The 18,357-nt window shown below is 38.2% G+C and overlaps 1 pseudogene; it reads left to right on the top strand.

The window, feature by feature from the left end:
• The window catches only part of LOC114505561, an 81,715-nt pseudogene extending 64,897 nt beyond the window's left edge, over positions 1-16,818 (top strand).
• Positions 16,819-18,357: the final 1,539 nt, after the last annotated feature.

Here is an 18,357-nt window from a genome sequence, read left to right as displayed (position 1 = left end):
AAAGAAGATAGAAAAAAATAAACATTCAAAGACTATCTTTAAACAGTTTTCATGATAACTCAAAACCAAGATGGTGCAATCTCTATGTCTTGTTCTATCCTTTAGGAGGCACAAGTGTTAAGAACTGAGTTTCTTTCTGCCACAATTGCTGCTGAACACTAAAGGAAAAAATATGTACAGGTAAAATTCTTAGTAACTGCATCAAGGCACAAAAGAATGTGTTTCATTTTGGACTTTACAATTCTAAGTTTCAAGTGTCTGAGGGTTTTTTTTTATGGTTTTGGCTCATTTTTGATTAATCAAAACTGTTCCAGAATTTTATGAAGTATGCAAAGTGATTCAGTCACATAGTTTTAGTATTTTTAATAATTCTCATTCACACATACTGAATTCTATACTATGATAGATAGCTATCCTTATTTGTGAATCTATGAATTACTTCTTCACAATGGAACTATATATTATAATATGGATGATTTACATTTCAACATTTCATCAAAAATTACACATCCTTTGCAAAGGCAATTGAAAAAAATATTTATGTCTCCCCATTTTGAGTTAATGTATTTTCTGGGATGAAATCTGAGAATGTGTATTTATGACCTAAGTTGATCTTTCATCAAGAAAAAAAATAGCTCATCTGCTTTGTACCAAGATTTTTTAAATTTTTATTTATTTATTTATTTTGGGGACCTGGCCCACAACCCTGGCATGTGCCCTGACTGGGAATTGGCCTGGTGACCATTTGGTTTGCAGGTCAGCACTCAATGAATTGAACCACACCAGCCAGGGCTATACCAAGATTTTAAAATGTGGTTAATTAGGAAAAAATATGCATTGCACTTTTGTTAGTGCAATTAAGTGACAATGAACATGAGTGGAGAGTGGAGAGAGCATGACATAAGGATTTAGAGTGTTTGCTGATAAATTAAAGAACTAACTTGGATATAATAAAATAAATATCTAGACATAGCCCATACTTTTGATTTCCAAGTATGGAGTTTTAAAAAAGATTTTATTTATTAGTTTATTTTTAGAGAGAAGGGAAGGGAAAGAGCAAGAGAGGGAGAGCAACAATGATGTGAGAGAGAAACATTGATTGGTTGTCCTTTATACATGCCCCTACTGGGGACCAAAACTGCAGCCCAGGAATGTGCCCTGACCAGGATCAAACCATACACCCTTCGCGTTGTGGTATGATGTCCAACCAACTGAACCACACTGTTCAAGCCTCCAAGTATGGATTTACAGTCACTTGCTTTCTCGAAAAACAGGAAATGCCTATATGCTGCCATGAAACTGACTCTGTTTTTTATTTTATTTTATTTTTCAATTGTAGTTTACATTCAATATTATTTTGTTTTACTTTCAGGTGTACAGCAGAATAGTTGGGCAATCATATACTTTCGAGGTAATCCCCAGAATATTTCAAATATTCACCCGACACTACACATAGTTATTACAGTATTATTGAGTATACTCGCTATGCTGCACTTTATATTCCTGTGAATCTTTTGTAACTACCAATTTGTGCTTCTTCATCCCTGCACCTTTTCACTCAGTCCCCCAACTTCCCTCCCCTCTGGCAACTATCAGTCTGTTCTCTGTATCTATGAATGTGTTTCAATTTTGTTTATTCATGTATTTTGTTCTTTAGATTTCACATATAAGTGAAATCACATGGTATTTATCTTTTTCTGATTTCTTTCACTTAACATAATACCCTCCAGATCCATGTATATTCTTGCAAATGGTAAGACTTCATTATTTTTATGGTGGAGTAATAGTCCATTATATATATATATATATATATATATATATATATATATATATATCCCACAGCTTCTTTTATCCACTTATTTATTCATAGACACTTTGCTTCCATATCTTGGCTATTGTAAATAATGCTGCAAAAACATAGGGGTGTACATATCCTTTTGAATTAGTGTTTTGGGTTTCTTCAGATATATTCCCAGAAGTAGAATCACTAAGACATAAGACAGTTTCATTTTTAATTTTCTGAGGTAACTCCATATTGCTACAACAATCTGCATTCCCACCGACAGTGCACAAGGGTTCCCTTTTCTCCATATCCTCACCAACACTTGTTTCTTGATTTATTGATGATACAGCCATTTTGACAGGTGTGAGGTGCTATCTCATTGTGATTTTAATTTGCATTTCTCTGGTGATTAGTGACATTGAGCATCTTTTCATATATCTATTGGCCACCTGTATGTCCTCTTTGGAGAAGTGTCTATTCAGGTCCTCTGCTTATTTCTCAATTGGATTGCATGATTTTTGGTGCTAAATTGTGTGAGTTCTTTATACATTTTAGATATTAAGCCCTTATCAGATGTACCATTGGGGAATATCTTGTTCAGTTCAGTAAGTTGTCTTTTCATTTTGTTGATGGTTTCCTTTGCTGTGCTGTCTTCAAATAGCTTTCATTTTAACTCAAAATCAAGATGGTGCAATCTCCTTGTCTTGTTCTATCCTTTAGGAAGTACAATTGTTGAGAACTGAGTTTCTTTGGGCCATAATTGCTGCTCAACACTAAAAGAAAAAAAATGTTGATGGTTTCCTTTCCTTTGTTGTAGCCCCATTTGTTTATTTTTTTTCTTTTTTTTCCCCTGCCTGAGGACATATATTAGAAAAAAAAACATTGCTAAGAGAAATGCCAGAGAGTTTATTGCCTATGTTTTCTTCTAGGCATTTGATAGTTTTTAGTCTTACATTTAAGTCTTTAACCCATTTTGAGTTTATTCTTATATATGGTGTAAGAAGGGGGTCTAGTTTCAAGTTTTTTTGCATGCATCTGTTCAATTTTCCCAGAACCATTTATTGAATAGACTCTTTTTACCTCAATGTATGTTTTTGCCTCCATCAAATATTAATTATCCATATCAGCATGAGTTTATTTGTGGGCTCTTTATTCTGTTCCATTGATCTATATGTCTGTTTTTATGCCAATACCATGCTGTTTTGATTACTGTGGTCTTGTAGTATAGTTTGATATCAGATAGCATGATTCTTTCAAATTTGTTCTTCTTTCTCAAGATTGCTGTGTCTATTCAGGGTTTTCTGTGGTTCCGTATAAATTTTAGGATTATTTGTTCTAGTTCTGTAAAATATTCTATTCATATTTTGATAGTAATATGATAGTTAAATCTATAGATTGCTTCAGGTAGTGTAGACATTTTAATGATGTCAATTTTTCCTATCCATGAACATGATATGTATTTCCATTTATTTGTACTTTTTTTCAATTTCTTCCTTCAGTATCTTAGAGTTTTCTTTTTTATTTCTTTTTCTTCTTAAGATTTTTTCTTTTTTGATTTAATCTTTGTTGCATTTTTCCATTACCATTTAGTCCCCTTATACTTCCCTCCCTCCAACAATCACCACACTATTGTCAGTGTCCATGAGTCCTTTTTACTTTTTGCTCAATCCCCCCATGCCCTACCCTGCTCCACACCACTACCTATCATCTGCTGTCCATGTATGAGTCTGTCTCTGTTTTGCTTGTTAGTTCAGTTTGTTCATTAGATTCCACCTATGAGTGAAATAAAATGGGGTTTGTCTTTCTCTAACTGGCTTATTACACTTAGAGTTTTCTAAGTATAGGTCTTTTACCTACTTGGTTAAATTTATTCCTATGTATTTTATTGTTTTTGATGTAATTGTAAATAAGATTGTTTTCTTAGTTTCCTTTTATGATAGTTCATCATTGGTGTATAAAAATGCAACCGATTCCTGAATATTAATTTTGTATCCTGCTACTTTACTGTTATTTATTAATTCTAGTAGTTTATGTATGGAAACTTTAGGTTTCCAAATTGCCTTTTCTTGATTACTTTGGTTATGTTTATTGAGGTATCTTATTTGGCACAGACTGACAGATTGCTATTTTGGGAATCACTCCAGTTTTTTTCTTCTTGATGTTGTTGCAGTACAAATATTACTTCAAAGCTAAATGTGTAAATGCCTTAGTGACTATACTTACAAATTGGGAAAATGGGTATCATAATTTTATGTTCCTGTGAACCACACAATCCTGAATTGCAGAGCCAAAAAAAAAAAAAAAGATACCTTCTGCCACAAAAGAAACATGGAAGAATACAAAGGAAAGCAAGAATACTGCTAATCTAACTAACTTCACCTCCCAACTTTGATACTACTTTCACTGGTTTCAAACCATATCCATGCTCCTATATTCACTACTTGATCTTGGAAATCTAACAAAGAAATAAGCCTTTTTTTTTCATTTAAGCACATTTATTGTTCCAAGGACTTGGTTTTAATGAAAAATGAGGATTAGAGTTCTAAGTAACAAAAGAACAGCGATGGCATTTATACACATTAACTTCCCCAAGGACCCTCTGTTTTAATACAAAGTCATCATGGGTGGGTTCTTTAGTAACATTAAGTATAGTAGTGGCAATTGAGCACATTAACTATCCCAAAGACACTCTGTTTTAAAGCAAAGTTAGGAGAGAATGTGGTCCCAGACTAACAAAGGGACAGTAGCCCCTTTTAGCACATTAACAGTCCCAAGTACTGTCTGTGGTAATGTAAGAGAGTTAGGTATGCAGAGGATCCAGGTTAACAGGAGACAGTGGGGACTGAAATTTTGCACATAATCAATTTGTGATAAGTGCCTTAAGTAATTATTACTTTTCAAATGTAAAGTTGGTGCTTCATTCCTGATACAATCATCACTACTAATCAATTAGAATTGTGCATGTAAACTGTCCTAGTGCATTTTTCTTGAGTACTAAAAGTCCCCTGCTGGAATTCTAAAGGAGTGGCTGTGGCTAGTTCACAGACATGGACAAAAGCAATGATGAATATTATTAATTTAAGAGAAAGATCCTTGAGTGTTGGGCCCACATTATAGCTACCAAATAGGATACAGTGAGCCTTTCAAATGAAAAGTACTCTGGACAACTATAACTGTACAAATTCACTGTCCAAGAGCTAATTTCTTGAGTAAATCCCTCCTTAGCAATATCTTAGATGGTATGATGGGGGAGGATTCCATTTTTTATTGCACAGGAGTATGAACATATGTAATTATGCATATAAACTATTTAAGAGAAGGTACAATGCTACAGAGATAAGGGGTATCCTAGACTAATGGGTGGGAGGGACTATGAGCAATGAGGATTTTACATATTCTCAAAGCCTGTAAGTGATGAAAAGAGCATGAGTGAGTCTTACCTGTTTGGCAGGGCCATAAACAATTGTGTCCATTAATATTCCAAAGTAAAGGGCTTTGAGCATTAACATCTCTGCAATAGTCTGAAGTTACAAAGGATATGTGTAATGAACAGGGACATGGTCAATTGGAATTCTACTCATTACTTATTCATGGAACATGATCTCAGATAGTATTGCTTAGTAGCAATGCAAAAGATATGGAGGATCACTGATTACAGGTTAGACAATGTAGAATTATAGTTTGGTTCTTTAATTGTCTCAGAACAGCAGGACTCCCCAGAAGCAGAGCAAAGATGGTAGGTAGGGTGCCTTCAGACAAGGCTATAGCAATTGGGACTGAGCACGTTAACTGTTGAACGAAAGACTTGGGTTTTCTACATCCACTGTAGTATGCAAAAGTGTTTTGAGCTGGAATATAATCTGATAGGCAGGGTTATGGATAATTAGATTTTCACTCAGTGTAAAGAGTTTAGGTGGTCAGCACAGTATATGAACACTGTCAAGAAAATTAGTACTATGACTACTGCAGCAATGACAGAGGAATGGTTTCTCCTGTCTTAAAGTTCAGGGGATTAGGAGGATGAATAGTAACTAGAATTAAGGACAATTCTCTGATATGAAACTCTTGATTAATTAACATTGTCTACCATAATGGTGCATAAACTCCTTGTTCTCACATGGGACAATGGGCAAATTGGATTCTTTACAGTAATTGAAAATAATGACTCAGATAGTCAGCACTGAAGACTGGCAATGCTGAAGGCAGGTAGAGCATCACAGTCTAATGGATGAGGAACAGATAAGTTTTCATTAAATGTGATTGAAATAAATTCTACAAATAAAGAAGACCACAATAGTTATTTGAGGCTTAAATCTAACCCTAGCAAACCACATAATCAAACTATTTATGACTGACATCCAAAAATGAGTAGAAATTAAAGTCCAATCCCAGCATTAGCCAAGAGGTAGGTGTTCCTCTTGAAGAAAGCAGGAATTCCTTTTCTGCCATCTGTTGGCCAATGATCATCTGAGATCCATTTTGGTCCTTGCTATGACTCATCACCAAGTTCACATGTGGCAGGCATGGAGCACTTCCCCTGGCCGCAGTGTAAAGAGCAGAGGCCAAGGGGAAGTAGACTAGCCTTAGGCCATAGTACCAATGCAAAGGAATGGGGCTAGGTTCAGCCAGTGCAACTATTTATCCAGCATGATAAGTGGCAGTGCTAGAGGGGAGGGAGCTGGTAAGAAGGGAGGGAGCTGGAAAGCCAAATGTCCTTGGAAAGACCTGGGGCACCACTTAATGGGAGCAGACTTAAGAAAGTAGCACCTCTGCTTCTACCTCCTGATTGGCTGAATAAAGACGGCCCTTGAGGAGACATGCTAAATTGGTCTAATTCTATTTTTCCATTCATTGGCTGTACCCAATTGTACCACCCTATCTGATTGGGTGGGTCATGTGACAATCCAACACTGACCATCTCGCTTTTACTCTTTGCAGCAAACACAGAAATGTTCCATCTTTTCTTTAACATTTTTAACAATGCTGCAGGCCCACCTGGAGCAAAGCCCAACAAGAATGTACCACACACACACACATCAAAAAAAAAAAAAAAAACCACCAGGACATCCACATGACAAACTTCCATTATATCTGCATAACAAGGACTGCTGTATTGTCCCTATGGCAAAACCTGTCAGGAGATGCATGCAGCAACACTCAAGTCCTGCCATGTTTTACACTGCAGCAAGTATTTGCGCCACCATTTTACAACATGTAACACAGAATTTCTAATGCCATGCTGTGCACTAGAACAAAGACACCACCATGATGTGGACTTTCCACCAGTTGAACACTGCGGCAAAATTGAACATGCCATTTTGGATGCTAATAAAGCAGGCAGCCATTGCTGAACAATACTGCAAAGTCGAGTCACCATTTTAAACCTTGCCCTTAAGTCTTCCTCCTCTCATTTTTAACTACCCCCTTCTAATGTGACAAGGGACAACCGTAGTCTTCTTTCTCAATATAAGACAATTCACGCTAAGCTCCAAAAAAGCCTCAGATCAGCTCATTCAAAGTATTTAGCTCATGCAATACATATAACTGCCTCTGTCTGTCCCAGTCTCCATATTGCCTCCCTAGTTTATACTAAGCACAACCAACAAACCATCAGCCAAGCCACACAGCAATCCTAAAGCAGTCCCAGCCTAACTAGCCCCTTGGCCTAACTGCAGAAGCATCTCCCAGCCAAAGCCATAGGTGCACTCACATACCACCAAACGATTAGCAGCAAAAACCTCTAGACATTCCAGACAGTATTTAAAAATCACAGAAAACAACCACTTTTTGAGAAATTAAAAACATCTAAGCAGGTATCTATGGTCCCAATGGGTAAGGAAAAAAATTAAGGCAGGTATCCAAGGTCCCAGTGAGCCAAAAACTTTTTTTTTAAATACCAGGTATCCATTGCCCTGATGGGCCAGAGGTTTGGAGGAAAAGGGTACCCAGCAGGTATTCATGGCCCCAAAAGACAAACTTTTAAAAATATATAAATAAAACCAGATATCTTCTACCTTGATGGGCAAAATATAGAAAAGTAGAAGGAACAGAAAACTAAACCAAAGAGAAAAACAAAAAACAAATATACAAAAAAGAAAAAAACAGCTTCAACCAAAAATTATTGCAAAGAAAAATCCCTTTAAAATAGAAAATGGCCTAAAAAAGATTCCACATACCTGAAAAATAGGGAGGGAGGTGTCAAGAAAATACTGGGAGAAAATTTAGAATGTTAAAATAATTTTATAGAATTTCAGTGATTTTTTTTTCAAAGAAATTCACCATAAAGACTGGCAGGAGCTGGAAAATGTTCCAGAAATAACCTCATGGGTGAAGATACCTGATGATTAGCAAGAGTCCATTCCACCTCAGAAAAATAAAAAATACATAAAAATAAGTCTTTTTTAAATTTTTTTTTAGAGAGAGGGGAAGAGAGGGTGAAAGGGAATGAGAGAGACATCAGTGTGAAAGAGACTGGGGACCAAACCCGCAACCTAGGCATGTGCCCTAATCAGAAATTGAACAGGTGAACTTTACTCTGCAGGGCTATGCCCAACAAGCTGGGCCACACAAGCCAGGGAGAAATAAAAAGTCTGTTTTTTTTCTTTTATTTTTAAAATATATTTTATTGATTATGCTATTACAGTTGTCCCATTTCCCCCCTTCTCTCCCCTCCACCCTGTACCCCCCTCCCACCCACGTTTTCCCCCTTTAGTTCATATCCATGTGTCATACTTATGAGTTCCTTAGCTTCTACATTTCCTGTACTATTCTTGCCCTCCCCCTATCTATTTTCAACCTACATTCTATGCTACTTATTCTCTATACCTTTTCCCCCTCTCTCCTCCTCCCAGCCCCCTGCTGCTAACCCTCCATGTGCCCTCCATTTCTGTGGTTCTGTTCCTGTTCTAATTGTTTACTTAGTTTCTTTTGGTTTTGCTTTAGGTGTGGTTGTTAATATTTGTGAGTTTGCTGTCCTTTTACTATACATTTCTTTATCTTCTTTTCTTAGATAAGTCCCTTTAGCATTTCATAAAATAAGGGCTTGGTGATGATGAACTCCTTTAACTTGACCTTATCTGAGAAGCACTTCATCTGCCCTCCCATTCTAAATGAGAGCTTTGCTGGATAGAGCAATCTGGGATGTAGGTCCTTGTCTTTCATGACTTGGAATATTTCTTTCCAGCCCCTTCTTGCCTGTAAGGTCTCTTTTGAGAAATTAGCTGACAGTCTGATGGGAACTCCTTTGTAGGTGACTGTCCCCTTATCTCTTGCTGCTTCTAGGATTCTCTCCTTCATTTTTACCTTGGCTAATGTAATTATGATGTGCCTTGGTGTGTTTCTTCTTGGGTCCAACTTCGTTGGGGCTCTCTGAGCTTCTTGGATTTCTTGGAAGGCTGTTCCCTTTGCCAGATTGGGGAAGTTCTCCTTTATTATTTGTTCAAATACGTGCTCAATTCGTTGCTTTTCCCCTTCCCATTCTGGTACCCCTATAATTCGGATATTGGAACGTTTAAAGGTGTCCTGGATGCTCTTAAGCTTTTCCTCGATTTTTTGAATTCTTATTTCATCATGCTTTCCTACTTGGTTGATTCTATCTTCCTTCTGGTCCACTGTATTGTTTGGAGACTCAGATTCCTTCCTTTCACTATTGGCTCTCCTCCGCGTATCTTCCTGCATCTCTTTTATGGTAACCTGCATCCTTTCATCTAAATTGCGCCCAAAATCACCAATTCTGTGAGCTTTCTGATCACCAGTGTTTTGAACTGCACATCTGATAGATTGGCTATTTTTTGGTCGCTCAAAAGGATGAGTCCTGGGGGACTGATCTGCTCTGTTGAAAACATATTTTTCCCTATCTCTCCTTTTTTTTTTCCCCTGTCTGGTCGCTCTTGTTACGGTGGGGGGCGGAGCCTTAAGTGTTCACCGGGGCTGGGCACCCCAGTCGCTAGATTGTGACATTATATGTGGGGGCGGGGGCGGGAGCAGGGATGGGAGGGAACAATGGCGGCAGTTCCGTTCTCCTGGGCTCAGACCCTTCTCTGGGCTCCTGGGCTGCGAGCTCTGCCCTGGTCCACAATCGCTGCCCCTCTGGGTCTGCCAGCCGCAGCTTGCATACTCAGGGATCACCGCTGCATTCTAGCGCCCCGGATGGCTGTCCCACTGATTTCGCACCAAACTTTCCCCGACCTCCGTGTGTTGCTGACCCGCGCCAGCCCCGCACCCGCCTGGCTCGTCTTCTCCTACCAGTCCGGATGTACGGGTCTACTTCAACTTCTTGGCTGTCCGACTTCCATTCAGATAAATCCTCTATCGGTTCTGGGTGTTATTCTGTCTGTAAATTATTGTTGTAAATTATTGTTGTTCTAATCTTGGTTGTACGAGGAGATACGGTGTATCCACCTATTCCTCCATCTTGCCGGAAGTAGAAGTTTTTTCAAAAGATGATGAAAAACCTTGGAAAGCTTGGAGATGGAAAGAAGCAAGATCTAGTTTGCACTGTCCAAGATCTTCTGGGCTGCTGCTTGGAGAGGCTGCCTGTGTGGGAGCAGACAGGAAGCCACTATTGAAGCCCTTGTGGTGAAGCTGTATCCCCTCCATGGGGCAGCTCCCCGGAGAGCCAAAAGTCTTTCTTTTCTTCAGTTTTTCCGTTTGTGTAATGAGAACTTTTCCTTCTAACATTCAGACTTAGAGCTATGAGATTTTTCCTTAATCTCATTTGTCTTAGATATATCTTACATCTGTACCTTCTTTCTCCCATAATAAACTTTCCAGTGATATGGAAGAGACCCATAGTGTCCCAGCAGTGTTTATTAAGATGGGAGAAACTGGAGTCTATTTAAATGATGATGGGAATGATCCAGAAGATCACAGAAAATTAAAGATAAAAGAGAGAAAATATAATAGTGTAAGATTCCTAATAAAATGGGAATAGGGACACTTCATTCATAATATCACTAAGCAACAAGTAGGATGGGGGTGCAAGAGTCATAAACAGTCTTTGTTGTTTGCATTGGTCCCTTCCCTGAATTCTATAAGACTGTATGTTTTCCCTTAACTTTATTTTGTCATCACCATATAGGCTCATGGAGGAGCATCATATGTTAGTTGTCTGCTATACAGACTTAGGAATAGAACTGGCTTGGATTCCTAGGCCAATATTTCTGCACACCGTATTGTTGTTATTAAGAACAGTGTATTTTAAAAAAAAACTCTGATTTTTTTTTATTCTTGAATTTAAGAATTTAAGAATTTTCTCTACACTTTAGTACTTTCTAACTGATTTGGAAATGGTTCTGCATATGAAATTAATCTAAGGTACAAGATATTCCCTGTTCAAGTGTCTGGAGGAGTTCTGCTGTGCTCACTGCTCCCTTATATCCCTTTTGGCACCACTAACTCATAAGTAGATATGGAGGAAACAAAGGATAATGTTAATTTAACCAGCTTCACCTCCCAACTTTGATAGTGCTTTCATTGGAACAGTGGCTTAAAATCATTTCTCTGGTTCCTGTTCACTGTTTGGAACTATGACTGAAAAACACACAGTCTTTTTCTTCATTATATACATTTATATTTATAAATTTTCCATGAGAAAACCCAATAATAAGCCCATAGGGAGTATTTATAAATTATTTATTAAGTCAGTACTCTGCAGAACTCATTGTTATCATTTGACTACTTCATCTACCAATTTTCTAAGATGTGAGTTGCCTATTTGTGTACTAATCTCTTTTCACCCCTCAAATTGTGTTTTTTTTATTGTTTTTGACCCTGATAACTTCACTCCATTGTAATAGGACCCCATAAACTACTTTTGGCCATTAACTTGTTCTTTATTATTTTCTCTCATAACATTGACTTAAACATTCTTATGGAGTATTTTCTGAGCCTGTGTTGCTACGTGGACTCTCTTCTACTTTCTTAAACTTGAAACACTAACACTCAAGTGTCAAGTAATTCTGTACTGATCATGTCCAACCTTCCTTTCTCTGCTGGCAACCTGACTTCTGACTGTAATTCTTGAGGGTCATGCCCAGGGTCCCTACAGGCAGGCCTAACACTGTGAAGGGAACCATGTAATGAACAGGGAACTGGCACCACAACTTTCTTGATCAGTCCTATAATATCTTGGCGAACAAATCCCCAAACTCCAGATGGTCCTTTCATTTTCTGATGTTTTTATCCCCATGAACCAGAGTCTTTTACCATCATTTCCCCCCACAAACAATAGTCAAGAACTCTGACTGGCTGTTCTTCTACCTTCTTATCTCACACAAGGACACTCACTTGAACCACCATGGCTATAGCTTTATGCTTCATTTCAGCAATGTTGGCTGCTGTTCCTTAAGCCTACTCTTTATATACTTTGAGTTCATACTGCCTTTCTTCTGTTGCTTTTGTCAATATAATATCACACATCAGATGTGACTGCTGTTACTGGCCATGGCTGGACACGACCAAAAGAGGCCCCAGGGTGTACCAAAAAGGAAAACTCCTAGATCATATAATAATGGGCAGGAAAAAAGCAAATGTTGCCCCAGTGCTGGCACATCAAGAACTTTAAGGCCCTAGCACACAAATTGGGGCTGGGTTATATGACTTCCTGAATAGAGGACTTTTTTTTGCCTTCTATAGCAGTATAAGATGTCTGTCTCTAGGTGCCAAATGTGAAGGCAGAAAAAGTATGAAATATAACAAGCTCAAATTCACACCTCCCCAAACCTGGGTGGGTATTTTTCTCCATGTGGCATGCCTAGTCTACAGAATTAGGTCATGCTTCTTAGAGATCCACGGGAGGCAATGGACAGCCAAGTTAACTCTGGTGTCTGTATCTCATTTGTATTCTTTGGTCTGCTGATCTACTTTGAGAGTAAGCCTAAGTAAAAGTGAACTTTAATGTGAACCAGATTCCATGATTTTGCCTCATGTAACTGGAAATCAATTTTCCTTTTCATATTTTTACTGATCTGTGGACCTTATCAGCTGGTATTCAGGATAATACATAGAGGAAGGTGCTCTGTGGGAGGCTTTGCCTCCTTCCTCCCTTCATATTCATTTCTCTTCCTACCATTGATCTTAGGCATTCGACTTCACTGACATTGAATAAAATTAGTTATTCTTTTAAGAAATATTTTTAGGCACTTACAGTATGTAAGGTACTGTTTTGAACATTGAGGATATAGAACTGAACAATAAAGGTAAAAACTCTGCTCTCATGGGCCTGACATTTGACAGTATGTTAGATTGTAAAAAAGTGATATGGAGAAAATAACACCAGCAAGAAAGCAGAATAAGGAGTATTTGAGACTACTTTAAATAAGGCGATTAAGGAAACAATGAAAAGCTGACATTTAAAGAAAAAATGAAGGAAGTGAGCGCACAAGTCACATACTACCCCATGGTAGATAGCTTCAGGTGGAGAGAACAACAAGTGAACACTCCCTGAGGTGGGATCAGGCTTAGAAACAATCTAAATTTCCATCAACAGATGAATGGAAAAAATATGGCTTATCCATACAATGGCTTAAAAAGGGATGAACTACTTATTCATCATACAATGTGGGTGAACCTCCAAAACAATATTCTAAGTAAAAGCAACCAGGCACAAAATGCTACATATATATGATTCATCTATTTACATGAAATGTCCATTTACATGAAATGTCCATAATAGGCAAATTTATAGAGACAGAAAGCAGAGTAGTAGTTGCCTGGAGCTGGGGATGGGAAAGCAGATTAAACTGTAAATGGGATCCTGAAAGTGTTCTAAAACTAAAAAGAAAATGATAGTTACACAATTCCATAAATTTAAAAAACCATCAAACTTTACATTTAACTAAATAAAGTCTATAAGTTTTATGGTATGTATATCATACCTCAATGAAGCTGTTTTTTTTTAAAAAAAAGTAGGCCTGGCTGACTGGCATTATAGAGCTTTACTAGATTGAGAGAATGAGAGAGAGAAAGAGAGAAGAAGATAGAAGACAGAAGAAAGAAGAAGAAGCCACCCCAGATACCAGTGTTCGCCCACTCCACCATCATAAGGGAGAAACCTATAGGGGAGAGTGAAGATTTGACAAACATTTTCCATTTCCCAATCAGGGTTAGGGGGAAAATTGAAAACAGTGTGGAATTATGCTCAGTTTCATCTTTGGAACTCTCAGACACCACATTTCTCAGTGCCCCCTCACTAACAAGGAATGATTATAAGAAAAATCAATACAAGGCATATCGAGGCAGACAAAGAAACTTAAATCTCCCTCAGCTCTTACCTGGAATGGACTAACCAGGAAGTTTCCTCATGTTTCCAGTGGATTACATGGAAAATAGCTGAATGTTAACAGCCACCAGGCCTGTCATGAGTCAACTTCCATAAGGAGAACTCTATGGCAGAGATTGCAGGATGGCAGCTTCATCCAGGAACTGGAATAAAGAATGTAGCTAAGATTCAGAAGATCTAAAAGGCAGGCAGGGGGAGATGTGGGGCCAAGTCAGCAGAGTGGTGAAGAGCCCTGGACCTAGATGGGCTGAATGCATAGATCCTTCATTTTACAAGCCCTGTATTTCATCATTAGATGTCAGCAATGTGTTCAGTGTTGGGGGAGAAGAGTTGCTAACAACATTACTTTAGTGAGCAATGAAGAACCACACAAGGACACCCATGTCAACTGGCTGCTCCTTCTCTCTTGCCATCTTGAGGAGGAAGGATGTAGAGGTGGGGAATTGAAACTCAAAACACTGAGAATTATCCAAAGGGACTGAATTAACCCAGAAGATACTATTTTTATTGAAATATATTTTATATATAACATTGTGTAAATTTAAGGTATACATGTTGGTTTGATATATTTATATATTGTAATATGATTGTCATTGTAACAATAGTTAACACCTCTATCACATCACATAATTAGCATTCCTTTTCATGGTGGGAATAATTATGATGTAGTCTCAGCAAATTTGATGAATATAATACAATATTATAGTTTATATACACTATACTATGCATTAGGCCTTCAGGATTTATTTTTTAATGGAAAGAGACTTCATTTTTTTATGGCTTAATATAGTAATAAAACAAGTTTAGTTAGTCCCCGATTGAACACAGTGGACCAAGGCCTATACCTGGCTGCTCATGTACAGTATCATGACTGTAGCAAACTCTGGAGAACCAGATTGAGCTCTGTAGAGTTCTAGATAAGGTACCAACATTGTTGGTATTGGATATTTGATAAGGATTTTGATAATGAAGCTAAAAGCAGGAAAGAAAAAGAAGACAGAGGAACATAGGTAAAAGAATAAAATGGCAATAAATATGTACCTATCAATAATCACTTTAAATATAAATGGCTTAAATGTTCCAATCAAAAGACATAAGGCAGCTGAATGCATAAGAAAACAAGACCCATATATATGTTGTCTAGAAAAGACCCATTTCAGAAAAAGAGACAAACACAGACTAAACAGATGAGAAAAGATATTTCATGCAAATAAAAAGGGAAAAAGGTTGGGTAGCAATGCTTACATCAGACAAAAATAAACTTTAAAACCAAGGCTATAGTAAGAGACAAAGGACACTATGCAATAATAAAGGGAAACAAGAAGATGTAACCCTTGTAAACATTCATGCGCCCAACATAGGAGCAACTAAATATGTAAAGCAAATCTTGATGGATACAAAAGGAGAGATCAACAGAAATACAGTTATAGTCAGGGATTTTAACACCCCATTGCCATCAATGGGTAGATCTTTCATACAGAAAATCCACAAGGAAATCGTAGCCCTACATGACACACTAGATCAGATGTATTTAATTGATATTCTCAGAGCATTTTACCCCAAAGTAGAATATACACTCTTTTCAAGTGCATATGGGAGATTTTATAGAATAGACTCCATGTAAGGACACAAAACAAATCTGGATAAATTTAAGAGGATTGAAATCATAACAAGCATCTTCTCTGGCCATACTGGTATGGAACTAGAAAGAAAGTGGAATGAACTTTCGGTCCTGCAGTGGTGCTTAGCCAGCTGCGCCCAGCTCCAGTTCTCTGCTTTCACTCTGTTCTGCTCAGGCTGCACCAACGTAGCAACAGGCCATCTCCTTCACCAAGGACTTCCTGGCCAGAGGCATTACTGCTCCCATCTCTAAGACAGCTGTGGCCTCTATCTCACAGGTCAAGCAGCTGCTGCAGGTACAACACACCAGCAAGCAAATTGCCGCTGAAAATTTCGCAGTACAAGGTCATGTGGGTTGCATTGTAGGTATCCCCAAGGAGCAGGGCATGATGTCCTTCTGGAGAAGCAGCCTGGTCAGTGTCATCTGCTACTTCCCCACACAAGCCTTCAAGTTTCTATCAAGGATAAGTACAAGCAGGAATTCCTGTAGGGCACGGACAAGCACATGCAGTTCTGGAGGTATTTTGCCAGCAACCTGGCCTCTGGCAGTGCAGCTGGAGCCATCGCCCTTCTTCCCTTTGCTTTGTCTACCCCATGGGTTTTGCTAGAACTCATCTGGCTCCTAATGTGGGGAAAATGGGCACCCAGCAGGAGTTCAAAAGCCTGGGAGGTTATCTGATGAAGATCACCAAATCGGACAACACCTGAGGCCTGTACAGTGTTTCAATGTCTCAGTGCAGGGCACCATCCTCTACCAGAATCCCTGTTTCAATGTGTGCCACACAGGCCAAAGGCATGCTCCGTGTCCCAATGAATGTCCACATATGGTGAGCTGGATGATTGCCCAGGTGGTGACAGCTGTGGCCAGCATGATCTCCTACCCCTTTGACTCCATGAGAAAGAAAATAATGATGCAGTCAGAGTGCAAAGGAGCCTGAGCATGTACAAGAGGAACATCAACTACTGGCAGAAGATCTTCAAGGATGAGAGGGGAAAGGCCTTCTTCAAGGTCACCTGGTCCAGTGTCCTCAGGGGCATGGGTGGTGCTTTCATGCCAGTCCTGTTCAATGACCTGAAGAAAAGTTATCTAAGCTCGTCACCCCACCTAGGAACAGGGACCAGCAGAATCACATAGAATTCTTCACTATTATGGACCATTGATCTTTCAGAAATTCCAATGCCCTTGTCTAGCCAGATCATGTGTGAAGGGGTGGGGAAGGCTCTAGAACAGGGTTCGTTGTCATCACAACCACTGGCTCCCTGATTCCATGCATCCATTATGGTGGGGAGGGGAAATCTTGACATCTTCGTGGTTCCATGGGCAGAGCAGCTCCCCTAATGCAGACCTGAAGCCTGGGTGCCTGTAAGACCAGCCTGTGTGTATTTGTTTAAAGGAAATCATGTCTCCTGTTTGTACTAAGAACTATCTTCTTTTGCATAGCCTAATATGTTCTATGTTGGGCATTCTGCTGCAAATAATAAAAAATAAAACAGGACACATAAAAACAGAATGTAAAATAGTGGTTGCCAGAGGTTCAGAAGTTTAGGGGAGGGAGTCATGAGGAGTTATTGTTTAATGGGTACAGAATTTCAATTTTGCAAGATTAAAAGAACTCTGGGGATGGATAGTGGTGATGGTTACATAACAATATGAATGTACTCAATACTATTTTTAAATGATTAAGCTAGTAAATTTTATGTTATGTGTATTTTATCACATTAAAACTTTGGGAAAGAAAGAAAATAAACAAGTGGTCCATGGTCATACATCTGTTCAAGAGGTAAAATCAATCATTGGAATCAGGTCTGTCTGATACAAATTCTATGTTCTTTCCACAAAATCATGAGACTATCATAATCAAATAATGTGACTTTGTTTATGAAACCAACAATTCTCCAGTAGGTACATTTTGGTCAACCATGTATTCTTATTGTTACAAAATTTTATGGGCCTTGACTTCAAGAATGTCTTCACAGCCTGTGGATCATTGTTTTGATTCTTCTCAGTGGTAGTAAATTTTACTTCTTTGAGGATGGATTAATTTTTGGAAACTAGGGAAAGTAATTTTAGGGTTTTAAATGTGGTTAAGCTAGGTAAAACAATTTGAGCAGAAATAAGTTATGTTTATAATATAACAAGTTTATTTCCCCGCCTGGTTCATACACTTGATCAATACCTAAATATTTCATGAATTAATGAGTAGATAGGTAAACAAATCTTCCAAGAGAATCACACCTTGACTTTGAAGGTCAATACTAACTGGAGATTATAGATTGAGAAATATGTTTTGTTCATATTGTTGAGTTACTCATTCACACCATATATCTGCTAACAAAAGTTCACAAAGATCTACTGTATTAACTCTAAAGAAACACAGCTGGCCCTCTTGATAGTAAATTTCAATTTTATGTCTCATAATTCAGTCTCAGTCTGTCATTCTCCCTAGAGATAAAGCTAAGAAAACAGGCTAACCATCAACCAGAAGGATTTAAGAGCCCAATGTGCAGAATGAATACATAGTAAATACAATTTAGGAGGAGGTCCTCATTTTATCTGAAGAAGACAAGAACTTGTGAATCTTCACCCATTTTTATAATCTAATCTCTTTTTTAAGAGTAAAACTTTTGAAAGGATTTATTGAGCAATAAATTTCTTTTTTCATTTTTAACCAAA

The sequence above is a fragment of the Phyllostomus discolor genome, chromosome X (assembly GCF_004126475.2).
Source record: "Phyllostomus discolor isolate MPI-MPIP mPhyDis1 chromosome X, mPhyDis1.pri.v3, whole genome shotgun sequence".
In the NCBI taxonomy this organism is placed as follows: domain Eukaryota; kingdom Metazoa; phylum Chordata; class Mammalia; order Chiroptera; family Phyllostomidae; genus Phyllostomus; species Phyllostomus discolor.
Note: the sequence above shows the minus strand (reverse complement) of the source record. Positions and strands in the feature narration are given on the sequence as shown.